Genomic DNA, 27,410 nt, shown 5'->3' on the forward strand with positions numbered 1-27,410 from the left:
CTTGAGGCCAGGAGTTCAAGACCAGCCTGGGAAATATAGCAAGACCTTGTTTCTAAAAAAATAAAATAAAATAAAAATTAGCCATGCATGGTGGTGCATTCCTGTAGCCCCAGCTACTCAGGAGGCTGAGGCAGGAGGATCACTTGAGTCCAGACATTTGAGGCTGCAGTAAGCTATGATAGTGCCACTGCACTCCATCCTGGGTGACAGAGCGAGATTCTGTCTCTAAAAAGTTTTTTTTTTTTTTTTAAAGAAGAAGTACAATTATCCTAAAAGCTTAATAAACTCAGAAACCGAATGGATTTAAGATGGGAAGGTAGAGTGATAGGGAAGACAAAAGGGAAAAATTATAGCTTTTAGAAACATGATATGTTCTTTGCAAATATATGGAATCATTCCATATACGTTGTGAAATTAAATCCGGCTCTGTTCATACTAAGATTATAAATAATATCTTTTATGAATATAGAAAAGAAAAAATAAAAGCAACAAGTGCTATAGTAAATTTAATTGATAACAATGAATCATTCAGGACCTCTTTCCCAGCTGGAATTCTGGAGAGCCAAGTGCATTCTGTCTGCAGATTCATCCGATGCTGAGGAGACATCAATTCTGTGTCCAGAACTCCTTGTGGTACTAAGGATGAAGCAAGGAACATGGTCAACATTATTCCTAACCTCATGGAGATTACACTGGAGATTACACTCTAGGAGGACAAGGCAGACAACTAATACCAGCAATTTGTTCAGATTTCAATTACTCAGTGAAATCAACCAGTTGGAGGTGGGAGTGATTATTACATAGATACTGATGATAACCAAACAACATCAAAACAAGTTTCTCTTTCCTGCCTCAAAATTCTCAGTGGCTTTGTAATTTTTAAAGGCACTTTTCATTTGTATCTTTTTCCTTCTTTCTCTGCTTTCTTTCTCACCCTATTTTCCTCTTATATTTTCCAGCATACTTAGATGTTAACTGGCTTTCACTAGTGTTTTGCCATCTGGAGAATCATGTGTTGGGGTTTTGTAGAAATATTGTGATTTTTTTTCTATTGTTACAGATGAAATTCTGAAGTACAAAGAGGAGAAATTACTGGCTCAAAGTAATATAAACACATCTCTGTTTCCTGTATCCTTAGCCCTTGATATGTATGGTTTGGCTCTGTGTCCTCACCCGCATCTCACCTTGAATTGTAATAACCCCCACGTGTCGTGGAAGAGATCCAGTGGGAAATAATTGAATCATGAAGGCAGGTTTTTCCCATGCTGTCTTTGTGATAGTGAATGAGATCTGATGATTTTATAAAGGGGGTTACTCCGCACATGCCTTTTATGCCTGCTGCCATGTGAGACGTCACTTTGCTCTTCCTTCATCTTCCACCATGATTGGGAGGCCTCCCCATCCATGTGGAACTGTGAGTCCATTAAACATCTTTCCTTATGATTGCACAGTCTTTGTTGTGTCTTTATTAGCAGCATGAAAATGGACCAATATAGACCTCTTACACCTATATATGAACTGATTTTCAAACAGCTTCAGTGCTCCCCAGTCATGGAGGACCAGGAGATGCACCCAGTGTTGCCTTGTTAAGGTACAAGTAATAAATGAGTGAGCATGGAATGAACAGATCTCCAGTTAGAATAAAATAAAATCACTTTAGAAATGCAAAGGGAAAAAAATAAACTCAATTTTTGAATTACAGGAACACTGAGACATGTGATGAGCCTCCCTCTAATTATACTATGTTTTCTGAGCTGCCTCTGTGCTGTACTGGTAAATACAGAAAATTAAACTGACTCTATTGCTACAGTGGAGACAGCCAAAGAGGAATTAGTACTTCCTTTGCTTTGTGGCCCTGGTAAGCACTTAGGAGGCAGAGCAAAAAAAAAAAAAAAAAAAAAAAAAAAAAAAAAAGGAAGTCAGCACCAGATGGCTCTTAGCAGAAATGTTCTTAATCATTGAATTGTCCCAAGGAGAAAGCCAAGGAGAAATGCTTTTGAAGGAGGTTCTTACTGAAATTTCATAAATCCATCTGTTTTCTTGGCCTAGTGTGTATGACCCAGGCCCTATAACTTCAGTTATAGTGGCCAGAACCTATAAACCTATACTCTAGCTCAGCTCCCTGAATCTATCATAATACTGTTTAAGGCTGTTTCTTGCAAAACGCACACACACACACACACAGGCACATTTCAAATTTTAACAATATTAATGCCTACGTGTACTCAGTATCAAAATTAAAAATATCATTCAAGAAGCACCCAAAATATGCAATAAGACCTAAAACTGTCTAATAGCATTTTGTGGTAACATGTTCCATGTTTACATGACATTGTATAGTTAACCCACTGAGCCATGATAAAAAATATGCTGAGCAGATGGCTTTGATTCTTTTTTTTTTTTTTTTTGACAGAGTCTCAATCTGCTGCCCAGGCTGGAGTGCAGTGGCGTGATCTCAGCTCACTGCAAGCTCAGCCTCCTGGGTTCACACCATTCTCCTGCCTCAGCCTCCCAAGTAGCTGGGACTACAGGCGCCCGCCACCATGCCCCGCTAATTTTTTTTTTTTTTGTATTTTTAGTAGAGACAGGGTTTCACCATGTTAGCCAGGATGGTCTCGATCTCCTGACCTCGTGATCCGCCCCCCTCGGCCTCCCAAAGTGCTGGGATTACAGGCTTGAGCCACCGTGCCCGGCCCAGATGGCTTTGATACTTGCCTGGTGTTTAGATGATGGTGATTCAGGTATACTATGAAAATATCTCAGTAACATGAAAAACTACAACCTTTTGGTTGAAATAACCTTGGCTATAATAATAGAAATAAAACTGAACAGCATTTTCTGACTTAATTCCCACATCAACCTCATTAGATAATGTTTATGATTATCCACATGTCCAAATGAGGAAATTGGGAGTGAGTTTAAGTATCTTACCTTTAGTCACACAGCTGGTAAGTAGTGTAACCTACATAGCTTTTGAATTATGCCCTAACTACTACTAAATTGCCATATCAGTTAGCACGTTGATCACTTCAAATAGTAGGCAATTTACTACATGTATTTAATCCCATTATATTTTCTAAAATGTTAGATGTTGCTTTAAAAAGCGAAATCTGAATGCACTTTATGTCCTGTCTCCAATGTATGTCCACTTGTCTGTAGCTAATGAGACTGACGAGCAGCATCCAAGAGAGATACTTTGTGGAAATTCCTTTTCTTACATTTAGAATGAATGACTCAGCCGTGATCCATTGAAGAAGACATTATTGAGGGCTTATTATGCGTATGGAAATATATGGTAAAAAGATGAACTAGTGTAAATCATTCCTGCATAATCTTTCAGCCCAATAAGGGAGATAGCATGAATTTAAAACAATTTAGAAAATAGGTATAAAAGGGAAGTACAAATAAAATGTCATAGGATTTAGAAGAGGAAGATATTGCTCTTATGGGAAGAAATTTGAGACCGTTTGATAGGGAATGAGAGGGCATTGGTGTTCAAGCTAAATAATGGACAAGGTTTAGAGAAACAAAGATGGGAAACCCTTCTTTGCAACGGTAGCATAGGCAAAAAAGTAGAGGCTGGAAAGTGTGACTCTTCTGTGGGTATAACAATGTTGAAAATAGTCACCACTCAGTGAGTATCTATATGACATAGACTGTGGTGTACACTTGGCATACCTTCCTTTCAAATCCATGGTAACCTTGTAAGATAGATATTACAGATGTGGAAATTGGAGTGCAGGGAGCTTTAAAGATTTCTCTGTGGGAGTAGCTTCTCAGTATTAGTTTGAATTCCAACCCAAATTTGATTGGGTTACCATATGACACAGGTTTTCACAAACTACAAAAAAGCAGTATCCCTTATTGTGGATAAATATTTGAAAGGGACTGATGAAACAAAAGAAAAATTGAAAAGTTAAATTGGGTCCTGGAAAAAAATAGCATGTTTTTATATGCCAAGGATTGTTGTGACTCTTTCTTCACTTAATACTCATAACAACTCTATGAAGTAAGTATTATTATGATTAACCCCTTTTCTAGAGGAGAAATCTGAGCTATACAGAAAGTAAGTTTCCCGGGGACTCAGAGCCAGAATTCAAACTCAGAAGTCTAGCATTCGAATTTGGGCTCTTAGCCACTAGGATTGGCTGCCTCTCAGATGACGGAGGATAGAGAATTTTGAAAGGCTGAGTAAGGGATTTGGATTTCCTTATGAAATAACAAGGAGGCAGTGAAAATGTTTGATCAGAAAGGTGACAAAATCAGAGCTTACACTTGAGATAAATTATCTTGATGCAATGTATGCTTTGGATCAAAAAGGGGAGGGCCCAAACAAGGGATAATTTTCCTATCTGGATGAAATATAATCAAGGAATGAATTACTTTATTTTGGAGGGAAGCAAATACTTGGGCAAGAGATATTTTAAAAGGAAAATGGCAGATTTTGTCACTTATTAGAAGACGTGAGAACCAGGGAAGATCTAGGAGACATTTCTAATGAGAATAGAGGTTTGTGGCTTTCTAGAATGTTCATGAACCCTTCAAGGATTCCTTTGTATCTTTACTCTCTTTTCTTGATAGTCTTGCCCTGAGTTCCATCTAATGCTTGTCCACTAACCACACTGGTTACCTAGAAGCCTCTCATGTATGTTAATCACTTATCTTAAGAGTGGAGTAAATGTCCTGCTTATTTTTCCTTCCTCTCTCAAAATCTTTATATATTTTGATGTATAGGCCACTGAGAGACATTATCTGCTACTGCTCCTCAACCCACCTCCCTGACATTCACTCTTATTAATGGAAAATTTGGTCACCTGGGTCAGTCACTGTCTTTACATTCATTACTTCATAATTCTTGATGAATTTTTAAAATATGGAGAATATTTCATATCACATATATTATGTTACATGTGTAACACATAAAATATTGCATAATCATGTGCATATGTGTAGGTGTGCATGTGTATGTATGTGTATGTATATACACATATCCTGGCATCCCATTTCAGCTTCCTTCTGTTATGTTTTTTACCAATAACTGCTGTGCTACATCCAAACTTGTAGTTTTAGGTATCCCACCTTCAAACCTGTGCTGAGAATTGTCGCTACCTGTGACTCTAGTGCCCACTTCAGCAACTCCTCATTCCCATCAACCAAGAGAGTGCTGACGTCATCCCTCCTCTAACCTCAGGCCGCACAGCCCGAGGCTCCAAAAGAGGCCCCATGGCAGTGTTGGTACCTAAGGTGCAAGGCAAAGACCCCTTTACTTTTCCCTCTGCTTTCCTCAAGCAGAAAATGTTTTGCCCCATAGACACCACAGCTGGTTATATACTGAGTCTCACCTGAAGCCAGCAAGTCTCAGAGACTCACCAATACCCTTTGTTTAGTACCTGGGTATGGCTGCTGGTTATTCAGGGCCCAAGGGCTCTTCAGTTAGCAGGTGATTAATGCTGGCAGGACTGGTTCCTTTTCTTCAAGGCAGTGATTTTCCTTCTGGCCTAGGGTGTATCTAGAAGTGTATTCTGGAAGCCAGGGCCTGAAATGGGGGCCTCCTTACTCGGACCACTGCTGTGGCTAGCCATAAATTAGTCTTCCTCAGTCTTCCCTCTTATGTCCTCAAGCAGAAAGAAGGGGTCTCTGCCATGGGGAGTAGAGCTCCAAGTGAGCTCTTGGGGTCCCAATTCTAAAACAGTCAAGTTTTAGAGTCAACTATGATGGCATTTCTGGACCTGCCCTGGGCCGATGGGGAGCCCACTGCCCTGAAGGAAAAGTCACAGGCCAGGCACCATTCATGACAAGCTGACTTAAAAGACCTTGGGCCTTAAGGGAACATTGGCGGTAGTCTGGAAGTATTTCTTGTGGCATGGGATGGCAGCGGCTATGGAGTGAGGACCCCTGCCTTTGGAAAGGGAAAGGGGGACATCATGTTGTTTGAGTGCCAACTCAGCCGTGATAAAATAGAATATCAGGTAAATTTCTAAGGTTTCTGACTGTAGTCCCTGACTCCTGGATGGCACTTCTGGACCCACGTGGGTCTTAGGGGACCTTGCCGCCCTGAAGGAAAGGACATAGGCCTGGCTGGCTTTGCCACCTACTGATTGTAGAGGCCCAGGGCCTTCAATGAACATAGGCAGTAGCCAGGGACTGGTTACGGCAGGTCTTGGGTGAGACGCAGTATTGTGCTGGTTTCAGGTCTGACCCAATGCAGTCATAGTGGTGGTGGCCACAGGTGTGCTTGTCACTCCACTCTCAGCTTTAGGTGGCTCAGAAAAGAGAGAGAGAGACTGTATGCTTGGGAAAAAGTAAGATAGAGAACAAGACTGTCTGCCTGAAAAAGCAGAGAATTCTCCTGGATTTTGCCTGAGACCATCAAGTTGGTACCTCTATGAGTCTGCAAGAACCAGAGTTACAGGGCTAGGGGTGTCCCTAAACAGAAACAGCTTAGATCACAACTCCCAAGTCCTTTCAAATATCCAGTCAACCTTTCTAAGAAGGAGAGCTACAGATAAGCCCAGGCAGTGAAGACTACATTAAATAACCCTTCAATGCCCACACACTGAAGAACATCTACTAGCATCAACACCATTCATGAAAACATGACTGCACCAAATGAATTCACCAAATGAATTAACAAGACACCAGGGACCAATCCTGGAGAAATAGAGATATGTGACCTTTCAGATAGAGAATTCAAAATAGCTGTGTTGAGGAAATTCAAAGAAATTCGAGATAACACAGAGCAGGAATTCAGAATTGTATCAGGTAAATTTAACAAATAGATTGAAATAATTAAAAGGAATCAGGAAGAAATTCTGGAGCTTAATAATGCAATTGGCATACAGAAGAATGCAGCAGAGTTTTTTAATAGCAGAATGGATCAAGCAGAAGAAGGAATTAGTGAGCTTGAAGACACACTACTTGAAAATACACAGAAGAGACAAAAGAAAAAAGAATAGAATACAATATAGCATACCTACAGGGTCTAGAAAATAAACTAAAAGGGAACATCTAAGAATTATTGGCCTTAAAGAGGAGGTAGAGAAAGAGATAGGGGTAGAAAGTTTATTCAATGGGATAACAACGAGAACTTCCCAAATGTATAGAAAGATATCAATATCCAAGTATAAGGTTATAAAACACCAAGCAGATTTAACCTAAAGATTATCTCAAAGCATTCAATAATCAAACTCTGAAAGGTCACAAATAAAGAAATAATCCTAAAAGTAGCAAGAGAAAATAAAAAAATATCGTACAATGGAGCTCCAATACATCTGTCAGCAGACTTTCAATGGAAACCTTATGGGTCAGGAGAGAGTGGAATGACATATTTAAAGTGCTGAAGGAAAATAACTTTTACCCTAAGATAGTATGTCTGGCAAAAATATCCTTCAAACATGAAGGAGAAATAAAGACTTTTCCAGGCTGACAAAACCTGAGGGATTTCATCAATGCCAGACACACCCTATAGGAAATGCTAAAGGGAGTACTCCAATAAGAAAGAAAAGGAAATTAATGAACAACAAATAGTTACCTGAAGGTACAAAACTCACTGGTAATAGTAAGTACACAAAAACACAGAATATTATAGCAATGTAACTGTGGTGTGTAAACTATTTTTATCCTAAGTAGAAAGACTAAAGAATGAACCAATCAAAAATAATAACCACAAAAAATTTTCAAGACATACTTAATGCAATAACATATTACCAGAAACAGCAAAAAGTTAAAAAGTGGAGGAATGATGTCAAGGCATAGAGATTTTTATTAGTTTTCTTTTTGCTTGTTTGTTTATGCAAATAGTGTTAAGTTGTTATCAGGTTTACCTAGTTGGTTATAAGATGGTATTTGCAAGCCTCATGGTAACCCCAAATGAAAAAACATACAATGGAAACACAAAAAATAAAAAGTAAGAAATGAAATTATATCACCAGAGAAAATCACTTTCAATAGAGAAAGACAGAAAGGAAAGGGAGAAGGAAGAGAAGACCACAAACAATGAGAAAATAAACAAATAACAAAATGCCAGGAGTAAGTCTTCCCTTATCAATAATAACATTGAATATACATGGACTAAACTCTCCAATCAAAAGGCATAGACTGGCAGGATGAAAGAAAAAACAAGACCCATTGATCTGATGCCTACAAAAATGTACTTCACCTATAAAGACAAATATAGACTGAAAATAAAAGGATGGAATAAAATATTCCATGCCAATGGAAATCAGAAAAAAGGGCAAGCATCACTATACTTATATTAGACAAAATAGATTTTGAGACAAAACCTGTAAGAAGAGACAAAGAAGGTCACTATATAATAATAAAAGGGTCAATTTGGCAAGAGAATATAACAATTTTAAATACATATGCACCCAACACTGGAGCAACCAGGTATATAAAATAAATATTATTAGAGCTAAAGAGAGAGATAGTCCCTCATACAATAATAGCTGGAGACTTCAACACCCCACTTTCAGCATTGGCCAGATCTTCCAGACAGGAAATCAACAAAGAAACATTGGAATTAATCTGTACTATAGACCAAGTGGATCTAAGAGATATTTACATAATATTTCATCCAAGAACTGCAGAATACAGATTCTTTTCCCCAGCTCATGGATTACTCTCAAGGATAAACCATATGTTAGGTCACAAAGCAAGTCTTAAAACACTCAAAAACACTGAAATAATATCAAACATCTCTGACAACAATTGACTAAAATCAGAAACTAATAACAAGAGGAATATTGGAAACTATACAAATACATGGAAACTAAATAATATGCTCCTGAATGACCAGTGAGTCAATAAAAAGTTAAGAAGAAAAGTGAAAATTTTATTGAAACAAATGATAATGGAAACACAAGATACAAAAACCTATGAGATGCAGCAAAAGCAGTATTAAAAAAGAAGTTCATAGCTATGAATGCCTACCGTAAAAAAGAAGAAAAAATTTAAATGAAATTTAATGATGCATCTTAAAGAACTAAAAAGACAAGAGCAAAGCAAACCCCAAATTAATAGAATAAAAGAAATAATAAAGATCAGATTAGAAATAAATGAAATTGAAATAAAAAAATACAAAAGATCAATGAAACAAATAGTTGGTTTTGTTTAACAAAAGCAATAAAAATTAATCAAAATTGACCAATCTTTAGACAGAATAAGAAAAAAAAGAAGATACAAATAAATAGAATCAGAAATGAAAAAGGAGACCTTACAACTCTTACTGCAGAAATTCAAAGGCTCATTAGTGGCTACTATGGACAACTATATGCCAAGAAATTGGAAAATATAGAATACATGGACAAATTTCTACATACATACAACCTTCCAAGGTCTAACCAGGAAGAAATGCAAAACCTAAACAGACCAATAACAAGTAATGAGATTAAAGCTGTTATAAAAAGTCTTCCAGTAAACAAAAGCCCAGGACTCGATGGTTTCACTGCTGAATTCTGCCACTTAAAGAACTAATACCAACTCTACTCAAACTATTTCAAAAACAGTAGAGGAGAAGGGAATACTTCCAAACTCATTCTACAAGGCCAATATTACCCTGATACTAAAACCAGACACATGTAAAGAAGAAAATTACAAGCCAATATCTCTGATAACTATTGCTGCAAAAATCCTCAACAAAATACTAGCAAACTGAATTCAACAATACATTTGAAAGGTCATTCATCATGACCAAGTGCAATTTATCCCTGGAATGTAAGTATGTTTCAACATACACAAATTAATTAACATGATACATTGTATCAACAGAGTGAAGGTTAAAAACCATATGATCATTTCAATTGATGCTGAAAAAGAATATGGTGAAATTCAACATCCATTCATGATGAAAACCCTCAAAAACTGGGTATAGAAGGAACATACCTTGACATAATAAAAGCCACATATGACAGACCCACAGCTAGTATCATACTTAATGGGGAAAAACAGAAAGTCTTTCCTCTAAGATTTGTAACATGACAGGGATGCCCACTGTCACTATGTTATTCAATATAGAACTGGAAGTACTAGCTAGAGCAATTAGACAAGAGAAGGATATATAGGACATCCAAATTGAAAGGAAGGAGTCAAATTATTCTTATTTGCTGATAATATGATCTTATATTTTGAAAAACCTAGACCCTGCAAGGACTATTAGAACTGATAAACAAATTTGGTAAAATTTCAGGATACAAAAATTAACTTACAAAATCAGTAGAGTTTCTATATGCCAACAGTGAACAATGTGAAAAAGAAATTTTAAAAGTAATCCCATTCACAATAGCCATACATAAAATTAGATACCTAGAAATTAACTTATCCAAAGTGAAAGATCTCTATAATGAAAACTATAAAATGCTGATAAAGGAAATTGAAGGGAACATCAAAAAATGGAAAAATACTCCATGTTCATGGATTGGAAGAATCAATATAGTTGAAGTGTTCATACTAAAGCAATTTACAGGTTCAATGCAATCCCTATCAAAATACCAATGACATTCTTCACAGAAATAGAAAAAACAATTCTAAATTTCTAAAATTTATATGGAACCACAAAAAAAACCCACAATAGCCAAAGCTATCCTAAGCAGAAAGAACAATACCGGAGGAATCATGTTACCTGATTTCAAATTATACCAAACAGCCTGGTATTGGCATAAAAACAGACACATGAACCAATTTAACAGAATACAGAACCCAGAAACAAATCCATACACCTGTTGTGAACTCATTTTTGACAAAGGTGTCAAGAACATATACTGAGGAAAAGACAGTCTCTTCAATAAATGATGCTGGGAAAACTGGATAACCAAATGCAAAAGAATAAAACTAGACCCCTATCTCTTGCCATATTAAAAAATAAAATCAAAATGGATTAAAGACTTAAATTTGAGACCTAAAACTATGAAACAACTACAAGAAAACATTGAAGAAAATCTCCAGCACATTGATCTGGACAAAGATTTTTTGAGTAATACCCCACAAGCACAGGCAACAAAAGCAAATATGGACAAATGGGATCACATCAAGTTAAAAAGCTTCTGCACAGCAAAGTGCAGAAAAAAACCCAGAGAATAGAAGAAAAATATTTGCAAACTACCCCTTTGACAAAGGATTAATAGTCAGAATACGTAAGGAGCTCAAACAACTCTATAGAAAAAAATCAAATAACTTGATCAAACCATGGGCAAATGATTTGAACAGCCATTTCTCAAAAGAAGACTTATGAATGGCAAACAGGCAACTGAAATGATGCCCTACATCACTGATCATCAGTGAAATGAAAATCAAAACTACAATCAGATATCATCTCATCCCATTTAAAATGGCTTATATCAAAAAGACAGGTAATAACAAATACTGACAAGCATGTGGAGAAAAGGCAACCCTTGTATACCTGTTGGTGGGAATGTAAATTAATACAGTAACTATGAAGAATAGTTTGGAGTTTCTCAACAACCTTAAAATTGAGCTACCATATGACCCAACAATCCCACTGCTGGATATGTAACCAAAAGAAAGGAAATAAGTATATCAAAGAGATATCTGCACTCCTATGTTTGTTGCAGCACTGTTTACAATAGCTAAGATTTGGAAGCAATCTATGTGTCCATCAGCAGATGAAGGGGTAAAGAAAATGTGCTGCACATACAAAATGGAGTACTACTCATCTATAAAAATGAATGAGATTCTGTCATTTGCAGAATGGATGGAACTGGAGATCATTATGTTAGGTGAAATAAGCCAGGCACAGAAAGACATGCATCACATGTTCTCATTTATTTATGGGATCTAAAAGTCAAAACGATTGAACTCATGGACATAGAGAACAAAAGGATGGTCGCCAGAGGCTTGGAAGGGTAGTGTGGGGTTAGGGAGGAGGTGGGGGTAGTTAATGGTACAAAATACAGAAAGAATAAATAAGATCTACTCTTTGATAGCACAATAGGGTGACCATAGTCAATAATAATTTAAGTGTATATTTTTAAATAACTTAAATAATGTAAACGGATTGTTTGTAACTCAAAGGGTAAATGCTTGAGGGGATAGATACCCCATTGTCCAAGATGTGCTTATTTTTCATTGTGTAATTGTATCCAAATATCTCATGTACCCCATAAATATATACACCTACTATGTACACACAGTTTTTTTAAAAATACGCCAAAATGTCTGAGAAAAAAATTATGGTGGAAGAACATATTTATTAACCATTTCTGGTTTGCAAATGAAAGCAACTCAAATGAAACTGACTTCCAGCAGGAAATCTTTAAAATTTTGATATATTTATCTTGGAATTTGTCCTGGGCTTATGAGTATGATACAGGAATAATCCAGAAAACAGAAGGCCATTTACTAAAAATGACCATAGCAGATGCTGGGTTTCATGCTGAAGCATTCTGAGTACTTTAGTCCTTTGAGTTACTTTCTTTCCATGCAGTAACTGCATCCTAGTACATTTATTCAACATGAAAAGTGGGATTGATTTTTAAAAGTATAGAGTCTGCATGCCCTGTGCCCTGTGTTCTACTGACCTGATTGGTAAAGATTTTCTGAGTTTTCGAAAGGACAAAAGTAAATTGACAAGTAGTGAGAAAGAAAAAGCAAAAGTTGGATTAAATTATGTAAATAGAAATAAAATTATGTAGAAAATGCAAGTTATTAAGTCTATATTCTTGCTAGGATGGCTCTCAAATTTAAATATAATGCTTGTACCAGTAAAAGTGAGAAGAGAAATATTGCCAACTATACAATGCATGGTGGCCAAAGGATTAAAAGCTGTCCTGTTACTTTAGAGAAGCACAGCTGCCACTTATGCAATGCAATATCCTGAGATATTTCTCATAGGAATCATCATAGAAAAGATGATGTATATGCTGAGAAAAACACCTTAACATCATCTTCATAAATGACATTTATATTAGAAAATCTCTTCACATTTCAAGTCAAAAAATATAGAAATCTTATTAAATAAGACCTTTTCTTGGCCTGCCTTAAAGATACTTGGTGTACTAGAAACTGCTTAGAACATTCATCATGAGAGCAAATAGAAGGTGATTGTGAAACAAGTGACCTTAAAACTCTGAAATTTGACTGTTGAGACATGTCACAACTCTGTGACAACTACAGCAGTGCCAGCACAGGCCCTTGATTCTATTACAAAAATAAAATCTTATAACAATGACAATCACTGTTGACAAGAATGCCCTTTTTTAGTCCTTCTCAGTGGTGACAGACCTAGTGTGTCAAATTTAGACCCAATAGAATTTTTTGAACAGAACAGGGTTCATCATTTTCTTGCTTTATAGTAGAATGCAATGAAGGAGCAGACTATCGTGTATTTGAGGCATACAGCCTACCTGGTTCCAAGTACTGTTGCTTATTAGTTGTACTCTCTCCCTCCCTCGCTCCTTTCCTTCCTTAATTTTTTTCTTTTATTCCTTCCTTTACACACCACTGATTTAACATGTGTTGAATACATTGTTTGTGCCAGGGAAATCTTTAGCAAGTAAGTAGTTAGGAAAGCATGTCTTATGTTTTATGAGCTAAAAATGCAACTATGTTTTGAGAAAAGATGAAAAAAATGGAATTTTCTAGCTTTTTCTGGGGCCATCAAGAAAGACATGTCGGGGCCATCAAGAAAGACATGTCAGATGCATCTTTGAGGATAAATAATGGCTCACCAGAAAAATCAGACGGAAGAAGAAACAGGCTGTGATAACTCCAGAGCTTTGAAAGAGCATATTATGTTCTGGGAACTGCAAGTATTTTCAATGTCTGGAGAACAAGAGGCATATGTGTGACTGCAAAAGATAAACCATCATTTACATACTACTGACCCTCAAATTTAGTTTGTTGATAATTGAGAGTGATTGAAATGTTTAAAGCAGGACATTGACATGAGTATATTTGTGTTTTAAATAGTGGCAAGGTGGAGGGAAAGTAGAGAGGTCAAGTCTGAAGGAGGAAATTCAGTTAACATGGAAACATAGAAAAGGAGAATGGTGAAGTGAAAGGAGCATGGGCATTAAAGCAGAAACCCAGGTATAAATCCCAGCAGATAACAGTAATAACTGAGGTTGATATGGCACTTTAGAAATTAAGTATTTTAAATGTTTTATCTTATTTAATTCAATTGTTCAACTATGTTCAAGAGGCTCTCAGCATCTTGAATGTCTTATAATCCAGCTGTTGTTTTCAATATGCTGTGTAATTCTGTAGTCCAGTCAGGCAATATCCTTTTGGCAGAATTTTTTTTTAATGATTCCATTTGGAAAATGTGTTAGCATTCCTTTTAGACAAAAATATCAATTTGATGAATAAAAATCAATGTATTGATTTCCACTTAGTATAAAGAATATAAATTTATAGAAAATACAATCGTAGAGTTTAGCCTTTTAATATTACAGGATACTTGAAGATCTTCGCATTCTCCCTAGAACCATAATTACCTCTTGAACATAACACGTCTTTAAGAACTCAGTTATATACATGTTGAAGTTACACAAGGGAAGATAAGTTAAACCAGAAAGCTCCTTAGTGAGCAAAGAAACATAGTCAGGAGGAAAAAAAAATGTATTCTTCAATTACTTAATATTGTATGAAAATAATCTGCTAAATCTATTTCCAAAATGCTCATCTACTATTGAACTGGACTGTGTGATTTTATTTTTATGTAAATTAAGATTTTTCATGTAATTTGGATAGCATAGGTTTTATAATTTATAATTTAGAAAAAAAAAGTTTAGAATGTGTGGTTATGCCTCCAATGGTTCTGCAATTGTATAACTCATCTATCTATTCAGTAACGAATTACTATTGTTAAAGCACAAAAAATCTGGACTTCCACTTCCAATCAAGATGGAAGAAACCCTCAGCAGCCTATCTCTTCCACTGACTACAACTTAAAACCCTGGGAAAAATACAGAAAGCAACGTACCTGAGACTTCTGAAAAGTGATCGATGATTAATAGCAGGTAGATTGGGGCAGGAAGGCAAAACACTGAATAACAATATGGCAGTTAAGAGTCCCTTGTATTTTTTTCTCCATCTTTATCTCTCAGCTTTGACACAACAGTAGACCAAATTGAGAAATTATGTAACACACAGCAAACTCCAAGAAACATTTATCTTTCTGGCCAGAGGTCTGGGGAAAAAGGAAGCTGTGGGTCAGAAAGTGTGAAGAGGATAAATCCTTATTTGTTTTTTCCCTATTTTCATTAAAGCCCTACCCTGAGGCCAACCTGACTCATGGGACAACAAGGCTATATTGCTGTGGTGATGGCCTTGGGCATCTAAAACCCTACAGAGAAGGATTTTTCCTCTGAATAGAGAAACTGGAAAATGTATCCTTTGTTATACAGAGCGTGAAGAGACCCCGCATTAATATTTCTCTCTCTTTCACTCATTGCTTCACTCCAAAAGGTAGACTCAATTCTAAACAACTGCTTAACCGAGTGGGAAGCTAAACCTCTGATAAAAACCTGCATTTCTGGGCAGCAAAACTAGAAAAGGGGGTTTCTCTCTCATTGAGAGTGGGAGAGTGTGGGAGAAATTGTGTATGAACCTATACCAGTTCTGGGCTCACTGCTAAGCTGTGCATACATGGAACACATCCAAAGAATCGTGACAGCAATTTTGAAATTAAATTAAAGTGTAAACTACTGTCCAAGTTCCAGACGGAATCTGAGTTGCACGTGTGACAGGCTCATCCAAATAGCATAGCAAAGGCTTTAAAAACTGATCTGAAGTTAGAACCACTGCCATTGGAAGGTGCAACAGAATTTGGAGTTTATACCCAACTGGGTTGATTGCATGCTAAAACAAATAAATAATCAGCATTCTACCCAAAGTTGCTTTAAAAATGTAATACTCAAAATATATAGAATAAAATCCAAAGTTTCTCAACATACTCAAAAGTATGAAACTATCACAAATTATCAAGGGAAAAGACAAGCAACATAGTAACCTCAAGAAAATCCAGGTATTGAAATGATCAGATAAACATTTTAGAGTAGTTATTAGAACCATGTTCCATTAGGTAGAAGTACAAAGTTTTTAGATGAATAGGAAGACAATAATTCTCAGTTGAGAAATAAAAAACTGTAATAAAGACCAAATGGAAATGTTAGAACTGAAAAATCAGAACTAAAAAATTTTATTGGATAGGCTCAATAGCAAAATAAAAATAACTGAAGAAAAAGTCATTAACCATAAATACAGAACAATATAATTTATCATATTTGAAGACTAGAAAGAAAAAAATAATGGACAAAGCCTCGGTGATATGTGGAAAATATTAAAATGTTTAACATTTGTGTTGTTTGATTCTCTGAAGGATGGGATAAAGGCATGGATGAAGAAAAAATAAGAAACAATGACTAGAAACACACCAAATTTGATAAAATAAATACATTTACAAATTCAAGAAGCTTAGTGAACACAAAATAGGATAAACTCAATGAAAAAAATGTTTGGATACATTATAATCACACTTTTGAAAACCAAACTTAGAAAAAATCTTAAAGAAGCTGGAGGAAAATGACACATTATGTATCAGGAAACAATAGCTAGAACTAATGTGAATTTCTCACCAAAAGCCATTGAGACCAGAAGATGGTGAAAAAATACAGTCAGAGTGCTCGGGGAAAAAAGATGTTCAATCTATATTGTATATCCAGTTAATATATCTGTCAGGAATAATGGAGAAATAAACATATTATCAGACTTAGGAAAAACTAAGAGACTCTGTCATTAGTGTATTTGCTTTAAAACAAATACAAAAGGAAATTTTTATGATGGAGAGATATGATCCCAGAGGAAACCTTAGAACTTTAGAAATGAAGAATTAAAAACAGAATTGGTAATAGGAAAATTGTAATAGGATTTTTTTTCACTCATGAATTATTTAAAACATTTATGACTGTTAAAAGCAAAACTCACAACATTGTCTGGGATACTTTAAAGTATATAGGTGTAATACATATGACAAATATAACAAAAATAAAGAAGTGTAAATAAACTCATATGGTTGTAAGGCTCCTGTACATCCATAAAGAAGTAAATATTTATTTTAAGTATATCTATAAATAAATAAATGTTTATTCTAAGGAGACTGTGAAAAGTTATTAGATTATATCCTTTATAGAAGCCACTAATAAATGGATACAAAACATTATAACCTAAATGACAGTAGGAAAATTAAACTGTAATACCAAACATGCTCAAGTAATTCAAAAGAAGGCAGGAAAGGAGGAACAGAAACAGAAGAAACAAACAGAAAAATAATGAAATGTTCTTTATAATTACTTAAAATATAAATAGTCTAAATGTAAATTTAAATATGGAGATTGTTAGATTTGATTTTAAGAAACACAATTAAATGCTGTGTACAAGAAACCCATATTAAATATAATAGTACGAATAGATTAAAAGTTACAGGGTAGGAGAAGATATATCATACAAACACTAACCAAACTAAAGATGGGGTAGCTATATTGATATCATGCAAAATAGACTTCTGAACAAGAAAAATTTCCAGAGAAAATTAAGGTATTAAATAATGATGAGGGTAAATTCACCAAGATGTAGCAATCCTCAATGTGTATGTACCTAACAACAGAGATACAAAATAGATGAAGTGAAACATGGATCAAACTAATAGGAGAAATATACAAATCTACAATTGTAGTTGAAAAATTCAACTCTGTACTCTCAGTAATTGATAGAACAAGCAGACCAGAAAATCAACAAAGGTATATAAGTCATGAAAAATGCTATAGATCTACTTGACCTAATTGATATTTATTTAACACCGCCAAAAATAGCAGGATACATATTCTTTTCCAGAGAACATAGAGAATTCATCAAGATAAACCATAATCTGTGACATAAGACAAATCTTAACAACTCTAAAAGATCTGAAAACATACAAACTGTGTTATCTTACTGTAATTACATTAAAATAGGAATCAAAAAGAAAAAGATGTCTGTAAAATCCACTAAACGTTTAGAAATTTAACTTTTAAATAATCTTTGTCAAAGGGGAAGTTTATGGGGAAATGATAAAATATTTGCAACTGATGAAAAATAAAAACACCATATCAAAAAATGTAGGGTACAGAAAAAACAGTTATTCAAGGCAAACGTACAGCATCAAATGCTTATATTAAAAAGGCAAAATTATTCAAATCAATAGCCTAAGCTTCAACCTTAAAATACTAGAAAAAAAGAGAAAAAAACATAGCAGAAGTAAAAACATTACCAATATCAGAAATACAATATATCAGATTGTACAGACATTTGCCTTTATATTATTATGAGATAACTTGAGGAAGATTTCATATGTTTAAAGGTCATTGGTCTGTATTTTACTTTAAACTTCTGTTCATATCTTTTGCTCATTTTCTCTCAGCTTTCATATTTTGAAAATAATTTTTATAAGGCTTTTTATATGCTAGTGAGAGGGTACTGTATCAGTGATATGTGTTAACAATATTTTCTGTAAATTTGATTTTTTGAGTTTGCTTTTGATAATTTTCTATGCAAAATATCATATTTTTTACTGTTATATAGCCTAATTTATTGATCTTTTTAGTGTATCAAGGTTTTGAGTATTCTTTAAAAGTTCCTAACACTGGGTTAAGAAAGAATTCACCAATGTGTTTTCTAGTACTAATTTTTTTATTTTTTATTTTTGCATTTAGATCAATGATACTTTTAAGTTTTTCTTATGTGTAGTGTGAGATATGAGACCTGTTTAATCAGTTACAAATGGCTGTCCAGTTTTCTCAATATAATTAAAAATATTTATCTTTTATTCGGTGATTTTAAAGTGCTACCTTTATCATATTCTATCATTATGTACTTGGTTTATGTGCTTCTGGAATATCTATTCTATTCCACTGGTCTGTTTTTCCATGAGTCAATATTACAAGATATATTACAGAGGCTTTAGGTGTTTCAGCGTCTGGTAGGGCTTGTCCCCTTTTATTGCTTATCTCCCTTTCCATTCCAGTGCTTTCCTGAGTATTATGTCATCTTTGTTTTCTATCTAAAATTTAGAATAAATTTGTTTACCTAAAATTTAGAAACAATTTGATTAGTTCCCAATCAAATTGTAATTTTATTGGGACAAGGTTAAAGTTGTAATAGTAACTTTGGGAGAACGGACATTGTTTGATATGTCCATTCCAAAACAAAAAATCTCCTTCCATTTGTTCAAGTCTATTTTCATGTCTTTCAGGAATATTTTAAGGTTTTCCTTACTGAGTTTTTTTTTTCACATTTGCTCCTAAATATTTTACTTTTGTTGTTGCTTTGTAAGTGGGTTATATTGTTTTCATTTGTGAACACTATTGACTTTTGCATGTTAATGTATGTTTCTGCTATCTTTTTGAAGTATTTTATTGTTTGTATTGATTTGAAAATAATTTTTAGTTTTCCAGTTATATAAATAGTGATAGTAGGGTGATAATGGGCACTCTATGTTAATGAAAATTTACCCTACTGTTTCCCCACTTAGCAGGATGCTAGTTTTCATATTATATAGATATAAAATCCTGTTAAATATCTATTGTATACTATTTTAATAATGTTTCTATAAAAACTGTTGTTACTTTTTTTCAAAAGTCTTTTCAACATTTAAGGAGATAATCATAACTTTTCTCCTTTGGTCCACTAATATGGTGAATTCTATTAATGATATCCCAATATTTAATCAACCATTAATTCTTTGGTGTGAATGATAATGCTATCTTTAATAGATGTGTTTCAATGTTACAGTGATTAATGTTAAAAATTGGTAACTTTTCCCCCGAATGATCTGAAACTTTTTTTTTCTTTTTTCTTTTTCTTTTTTTTTTTTTTCTTTGGACAGAATCTCACTCTGCGGCGTCCAGGCTGGAGTGCAGTGGCGCGATCTCGGCTCACTGCAACCTCTGCCTCCTGGGTTCAAGTGACTCTCCTGCCTCAGCCTCCTGAATAGCTGGAATTATAGGCGCCCGCCATCACACCTGGCTAATTTTTTTGTATTTTTAGTAGAGACAGGGTTTCACCACTTTGGTCAGGCTAGTCTTGAACTCCTGACCTCTGGTGATACACCTGCCTCGGCCTCCCAAAGTGCTGGGATTACAGGTGTAAGCTACTGCGCCCAGCCTGATCTGAAACATTTTAAACAATTTATGCAGCATTGGGATTTCATGGTCATTGAAAGTATTCATGAATTTCTCTGTGAAACCATCCGATCTTTGTGCTTTCTATTGGATAATCTTTGACATTTCTCTCTATTTCTTCTTTGGATAACTGTGTTTAGCAATACTAAATTGTATTTTTTTCTAGGAAATTTTCTATTTTACACAGGTTTTCTAATGTATTCACACATAAATAATATAGTCTCTGAAGATTTTTATTTTCATTTCCTTTGTGTCAATGCACAGCAAAGCTTTGGTGTGTTTTCTGATATTGTGATTCTGTTTTTGTCTTTTAACTTCCACTCCTGTTTCCTTCTTGCTTTTCACTGCCAATCTTCTAAGTGATGCCTTCCTTTTCTAACTCACACCACTTTCCCCCAGAGGCAGTGCCTTCTTAAGTGGTGTCATATCTAGTCCCAATTTTAATCACTTCCTTTCAACTCTCCAGTAGCTGACACTCTGCTCTATCATGTGTGTTCTCAATAGATCAGCTTTTAGGGTGGAACTTTCTCTCTCTGGGGTGACTGGTTTATGTTCCATCACCTCTCTGACCCTCTCCCCTTTTTTATTCTCCATAATATTAGCCTCACTCTACTCTGATGTGGTCATGAAATTGGCTCTACTACTTTCTGGTATGTATTTCTCAAATTATGCAAAATGTTACTTTGGGCCTTTGTCTCCTGGTTATTCCCTATGTGAAAATTAAGCTTATTTAATTTATTCTCCTTGTTTATGTGTTTGGCTTACTTGCAGGATGTGTAGAGAAATCCACTTTGACAGTCACTATTATATTATCAGGTGCTGTTTATGAAGTGATGTTTCTAACCTCTTTAAGAATCATGATAACTTTCTCCCACATAAAAGACTGTTAAACCTTTTTCTTCTGAAGAAAAAGAAGAAAGAGTACAAATGAGATATTTGCATTTCGCTCACCTCTACACCCTTTTATATTTCTTGGAGAACGTATTTTTCAATGGATATATTGTTTTTGTAATGTGTGAACATTTCTACTGTACTGAGGTTATGGCTTCTTCTTTTGAGAGATGAAATGCTCTCTGGGTCTTCTTTATTAGGCCTGCAAATCCCTTTGATATAACTGGAGTTGAATAGATTGCAAAACAGATGACAAATGGGGCACAGGTCAATGTTAATAGAACAATCGTTCTCTAAAATGAATGAGAACAGGAAAAATAAATGGTATGACTTATTCAGAATTATTATGGATGGAATTCTATAATTAAACAATGAGAGAGAGAGAGCATACAGTGTTTGCCCTGAATTTTGAAAACTTTTGAAACTTTACAACTGCAATCTCATTTCTTTTGACTACATTTTTGGTATATACATTAAAGTACATGATGCAGTTTGCTAGATAATGTAAAAACAACATATTTCAGTAAGTTCCAAGTAACTTCAAAGGAAGTTAATAATTGAAATAAGAAATATAAGACAAAAATGACTATAATTAGATTAAAGGACAAACATGATTATAAGCAGAAGGTGAAAGCTGCGCCAAATCAATACAATTTCAGCTTAGACTTTACATATTAGCCTAGAGAGACTGGATGACAACTTAAATGGGTTCTAGATGGGTGACGGAAAAAGGGTCAACTTGGTTGTTGGTAGAATGTTGGCATTCCCAACAATCTTGGTATGTTTAGTGAAAGTAAAAGATAATACTAATGATTTCAAATTGTCTTTTGAATTATTTTCAACTTATAGGCAATGTTTTCTGGGTCATTCAAAGACAAACAATCTTATCCATAAATAAGTTTCCATGGATGTTTTTTAGTTAAATGGGTGAAAAATAGAGCCTTGCTATGTATCAGACTCAGCTCTTCACTAAAGAAAACCATAGTATCTGACCTCAAACCCCTCTTCTAAGCTTTCTGGAAATTTTTGTATTGGGAGATCTTCAAAACTATCCATATTCTTCAAAGACCTGAAGAGCAGCATACCACTCAAAGATAGAGTTATCCTTCATAACGTAAACTTTCTATAATATTTACAGAGACATCTTCAGTCATTAAGACTGATCTATGTGACATAATTAAAAAGGCAGAAAGAAAACTTTAAATACCTACAACTAGCTGCCATTAATGCTTAATAAGTTTTTTTATGCTTTCATGTTTATTTTAAATGGAAATGTAAATGGCTAAAGTAGCACATTAATCTGTTATCAGTAATTTATTTCTATAAATAAAGGTTTAAAAATTTAATGGTAGAGAGATGAAAACACCAGGGTCCTGGGGGATGGGAAGAAAGAAGTATTAGAAGCTGATAACATTTCATGTGTTTCATGAAGGTTGAAGAGCTCTCAGACAAAGCCTGCCATTTAGTTTAGATCAAAATATCTAGACAAAAAATAAAATGTTGTTAGTCATCCAGTTGTTTTGACATTACATAGGCCATATAGCATTATGAAAAAAGCATGAGTATTACTTTTCTCATAGATATTTCTCAGTGTATAATCATAGCCATAAACATAATAGTTTTTACCAAAGGTAGTTGGGATATGTCAATGTCATTAATTCAAGTTTTTAAAATATAGAAATTAAGAGCAAGTTGATATTGTAAGTTATGAGCACACTGATCACACACATCTAATTTGGGTCCCACAGCCCTACTAAATTATAACAAATCTTTTAAAGACGCTTTGTGGAATATGTTAAGCCACAGATAGAAAGAGAAGAGGACAAACAATAGAATCTTAGAAGCTAGAAAGCAAATAGAATCTTAGAAGTTAGAAAGCAAATACAATCTTAGAAGCTAGAAAGGAAATAAAAGAGGAAAAGCTGAATTAACAAAATGGAGAAGACAGTTCCATTCTTTTCTGCTAGGTAAGCAGAGGGGAAAGCTCAAACCAATATATATTTTTTTCCTGAATAATTGTCAAAAAGCTCAGAAAATACCAATCCCAAATATCTCTGAAAATTGGGGCAGGCAGGACACTAATATAAAGATGATGTAGGTAAAGGATATTTGTGTAAGAGTCCTGAATCCCTCCCAGACTTTTCACCTCCGGATGAGTGCTTCCCTCCTACACTAGCAGAGTTACAAAATGTTATTTCCTAAACAGAGGATAAAGTCTTCGTCCTGGAGATCTACAGAAACAGTAAAAGCCACTGGTTTCTTAATGAAAATAGGGCCATCAAATGACCTCATACATACTCAGTGCTGCATCTTGGTTCTCTCTCCTCTTCTCAACTCCCAGAATGCTGGCAGCCAAAACTTTATACTTCACACAAAGGATAAATCTCAGGAAAAATTCACATCTCTGGAGGAAATACTTAAAGATACTGGTGTTGAGCACTTTCTCCCCAAAATATTTTCAGACATACAAGTTTCAAGGAATATCTCTCATGCACCCTTTGCCAATGGAGGTGCCAGGAGATATACTGCAACAAAATAAGGCAATAAACTAAGAGAAAGTGGGCCCCAAAATACAAGAACCAGAGAACTGAAAAAGCAGAGTGGCAAATCAAATCCCTAGAATAACACAAAAGGAAAGCTCAGGGTGATAACCTATGTATCAGACATGGAGGGCAAACAGTTCAACTTGGGGCAGTCTGACTCAAAGGGCATGTACACTGAGGCTACCATCAGCAGGCCTTTTTCTGTGATAGCATTTTATGATCTGACAAAATTATTGGGGCATATATTTCAGCAAAATTGGAGAATAAATGAAGAAAGAAAAAAAAAAACAAGAGATAAATAATCCAGGGAATCCAGCCTAGAGGAAAAGCAGAGAGAATTCCAAGATAAATCTAAGGATGTCTCAAGATGGCAACTGGGCAGCAGATAGGAGAGTAGATGTCTCCAGGTAGGTCATGTCCAGGAAAAAATGGCAACATATGGATTGCCTAGTGTGACTGACATTGTTGAAAATTGTACTGAGAGGCTGCTGGAAGGTAGGGGAAGAATTAGCAGCAGATACAAATAAAACCAAGCAGGAAAAAATTGGGTGATATTATACAATTATAGTAAAATACAACATTCAATTATGAATAACATTTTCATGGATGGAAAAATGTAGACACAGGGGTGGGATCTGGCAAGATGGCCTAATAGGAACAGCTCCAGTCTGTAGCTCCAAGTGAGACCAACACAGAAGGCAGGTGATTTCTGCATTTTCAACTGAGGTAGCCTGTTCATCTCATTGGGACTGGTTAGGCATTGGTTGCAGCCCATGGATGGCGAGCAAAAGCAGGGTGGGCGTTACCTCACCCTGGAAGTGCAAGGAGCGAGGGGCCTCCCTTTCCCAGTCAAGGGAAGCAGTAAGGGATTGTGCTATCCGGCCCAGGTACTATGCTTTTCCCATGGTCTTTGCAATCCGCAGACCAGGAGATTCCCTTCTGAGCCTACACCACCAGGGCCCTGGTTTCAAGCACAAAACTGGGTGGCTATTTGGGCAGACAATGAGCTTTCTGAAGGAATTTTTTTTTGTACCCCAGTGGTGCCTAGAATCCCAGTGAGACAGAACCCTTCAGTCCCCAGGAAAGGGGGCTGAAGCTAGGGAGCCAAGTGGTCTTGCTCAGCAGGTTCCACTCCCACAGAGCCCAGTGAGCTAAGAACCACTGGCTTGAAATTCTTGCTCCCAGCACAGCAGTCTGAAGTCGAACTGGGATGGCTGAGCTTGGTGGGGAGAGGGGCATCTGCCATTACTGAGGCTTGAGTAGGCGGTATTTCCCTGACAGCGATAAGGAGGCCTGGAAGTTCAGACTGTGCGGAACTCAGCACAGTCCGGCAAAGCAACTGTGGCCAGAATGCCTCTCTAGATTCCTCTTCACTGGGCTGGGCATCTCTGAAAGGCAGCAGCCCCAGTTAGGGGCTTATAAGTAAAACTCCCATATCCTTGAGACAGTGCACCTCAGGGAAGGGGCGGCTGTGGCACAGCTTCAGAGGACTTAAATGTTACTGCCAGCCAATTCTGAAGAGAGCAGCAGACCCTGACAAAGAGGGTTCTCCCACCACAGAGCTTGAGCTCCGCTAAGGTACAGACTGCCTCCTCAATTGGGTCCCTGACCCCCGTGCCTCTGGACTGGGAGAGACCTCCCAACAGAGGTTGACAGACACCATATACAGGAGAATTGCGGCTGGCATCAGGCCAGTGACCCTCTGGGACGAATCTTCCAGAGAAATAAGCAGGCTAAGTTCTGCAACCTCCACTGGTGATAACCGGGCAAATAGGGTCTCTAGTGGAGCTCCAGCAAACTGAAGCAGACCTGCAGAAGAGAGGCCTGACTGTTAGAAGAAAAACTGACAAACAGAAAGTGATAACATCAATATCAACAAAAAGGTCCCCCACATAGAAACCCCATCCAAAGGTCTTCAGCCTCAAAAATCCAAGTTAGACAAATCCATGAAGATAAGAAAAAAAAAAGTAAAAACAGCACAAAAATGCTGAAAATTCCAAAAACCAGAATGCCTCTTCTCCTCCAAATGATCGCAACTCCTTTCTAGCAAATGCACAAAACTGGACAGAGAATGAGTCTGACGAACTGACAGAAGTAGGCTTCAGAAGGTAGGTAATTACAAACTCCTCTGAGCTAAAGGAGGATGATCTAAACCAATGCAAAGAAGTTAAGAACCTTGACAAAAAATTACAGAAACTGCTAACTAGAATAATAAGTTTAAAGAAGAACATAAATGACCTGATGGAGCTGAAAAACACAGCACAAGAACTTCGTGAAGCATACACAAGTATCAATAGCCGAATTGACCAAGCAGAAGAAAGGATATCAGAGATTGAAGGTCAACTTACTGAAATAAGGCTGAAATAAGGTGTGAAAACAAGATAGGAGAAAAAAAGAATGAAAATGAATGAACAAAGCCTACAAGAAATATAGGACTATGTGAAAAAATCAAACTTACATTTGATTGGGGTACCTGAAGGTGATGGGGTGAACGGAACCAAGTTGGCAAACTCAATTCAGGATATTATCCAGGAGAACTTCCCCAATTTAGCAAGACAGGCCAACGTTCAAATTCAGGAAATACAGAGAACACCACAAAGATACTCCTTGAGAAGAGCAACCCCAAGACACAAAATCATCAGCTTCACTAAGGTTGAAATGAAGGAAAAAATGGTAAGCACAGCCAGAGAGAAAGGTCAGGTTACCCACAAAAGGAAGCGCATCAGACTAACAGTGGATCTCTCTGCAGAAACCCTACAAGCCAGAAGAGAGCGGGGGCCAATATTCAACATTCTTAAAGAAAACACTTTTCAATGCAGAATTTCATATCCAGCCAAACTAAGCTTCATGAGTGGAGAAATAAAATCCTTTATAGACAAGGAAATGTTTAGGGACTTTGTCACCACCAGGCCTGCCTTACAAGAGCTCCTGAAGGAAGCACTAAATACGGAAAGGAAAAACCGGTACCAGCCACTGCAAAAACATACCAAAATGTAAAGATCATCCACAAGATGAAGAAACTGCATCAATTAATGTGCAAAATAACCAGCTAGCCCCATAATGATAGGATCAAATTCACACATAACAATATTAACCTTAAATGTAAGTGGGCTAAATGCCCTAATTAAAAGACACAGACTGGCAAAAAGATTTAAGACCCACCAGTGTGCTGTATTCAGGAGACTCATCTTATGGGTAAACACACACATAGACTCAAAATAAAGGGATGGAGGAATATTTACCAAGCAAATGGAAAGAAAAAAAAAAAGCAGGGGTTGCAATCCTAGACTCTAATAAAACAGACTTGAAACAAACAAAGATCAAATAAGACAAAGAAGGGCATTACATACTGATAAAGGGATCAATGCAACAAGAAGAGCTAACGATCCTAAATATATATGCACCCAATACAGGAGCATCCAGATTTATAAAGCAAGTTCTTAGAGACCTACAAAAAGACCTAGACTCCCACACAATAATAATGGGCGATTTTAACATCCCACTGCCAATATTAACAGAACAACGAGACAGAAAATTAACAAGGATATTGAGGACTTGAACTCAGCTCTGGACCAAGTGGACCTAATAGACAGCTAAGAACTCTCCACTCCAAATCAACAAAATATACATTCTTCTCAGTACCACATAGGACTTATTCTAAAATCAACCACATAACCGGAAGTAAAACACTCCTCAGCAAATGCAAAAGAACAAAAATCATAACAGTCTCTCTGACACAGTGCAATCAAATTAGAACTCAGGATTAAGAAACTCACTCAACACCACACAACCACATGGAAACTGA

General features: G+C 36.0%; 1 long non-coding RNA gene across 1 annotated transcript; it reads right to left on the reverse strand.

The window, feature by feature from the left end:
* Positions 1-493: 493 nt before the first annotated feature.
* On the reverse strand, positions 494-15,145 carry LOC107975382 (uncharacterized). Its single transcript, XR_001718882.2, has 2 exons — positions 14,939-15,145; positions 494-636 (listed from the first exon to the last, which is right to left on the reverse strand). It is a non-coding gene; the product is annotated as an uncharacterized LOC107975382 (long non-coding RNA).
* Positions 15,146-27,410: the final 12,265 nt, after the last annotated feature.

Source organism: Pan troglodytes, chromosome 5 (assembly GCF_028858775.2).
Source record: "Pan troglodytes isolate AG18354 chromosome 5, NHGRI_mPanTro3-v2.0_pri, whole genome shotgun sequence".
Taxonomy (NCBI): domain Eukaryota; kingdom Metazoa; phylum Chordata; class Mammalia; order Primates; family Hominidae; genus Pan; species Pan troglodytes.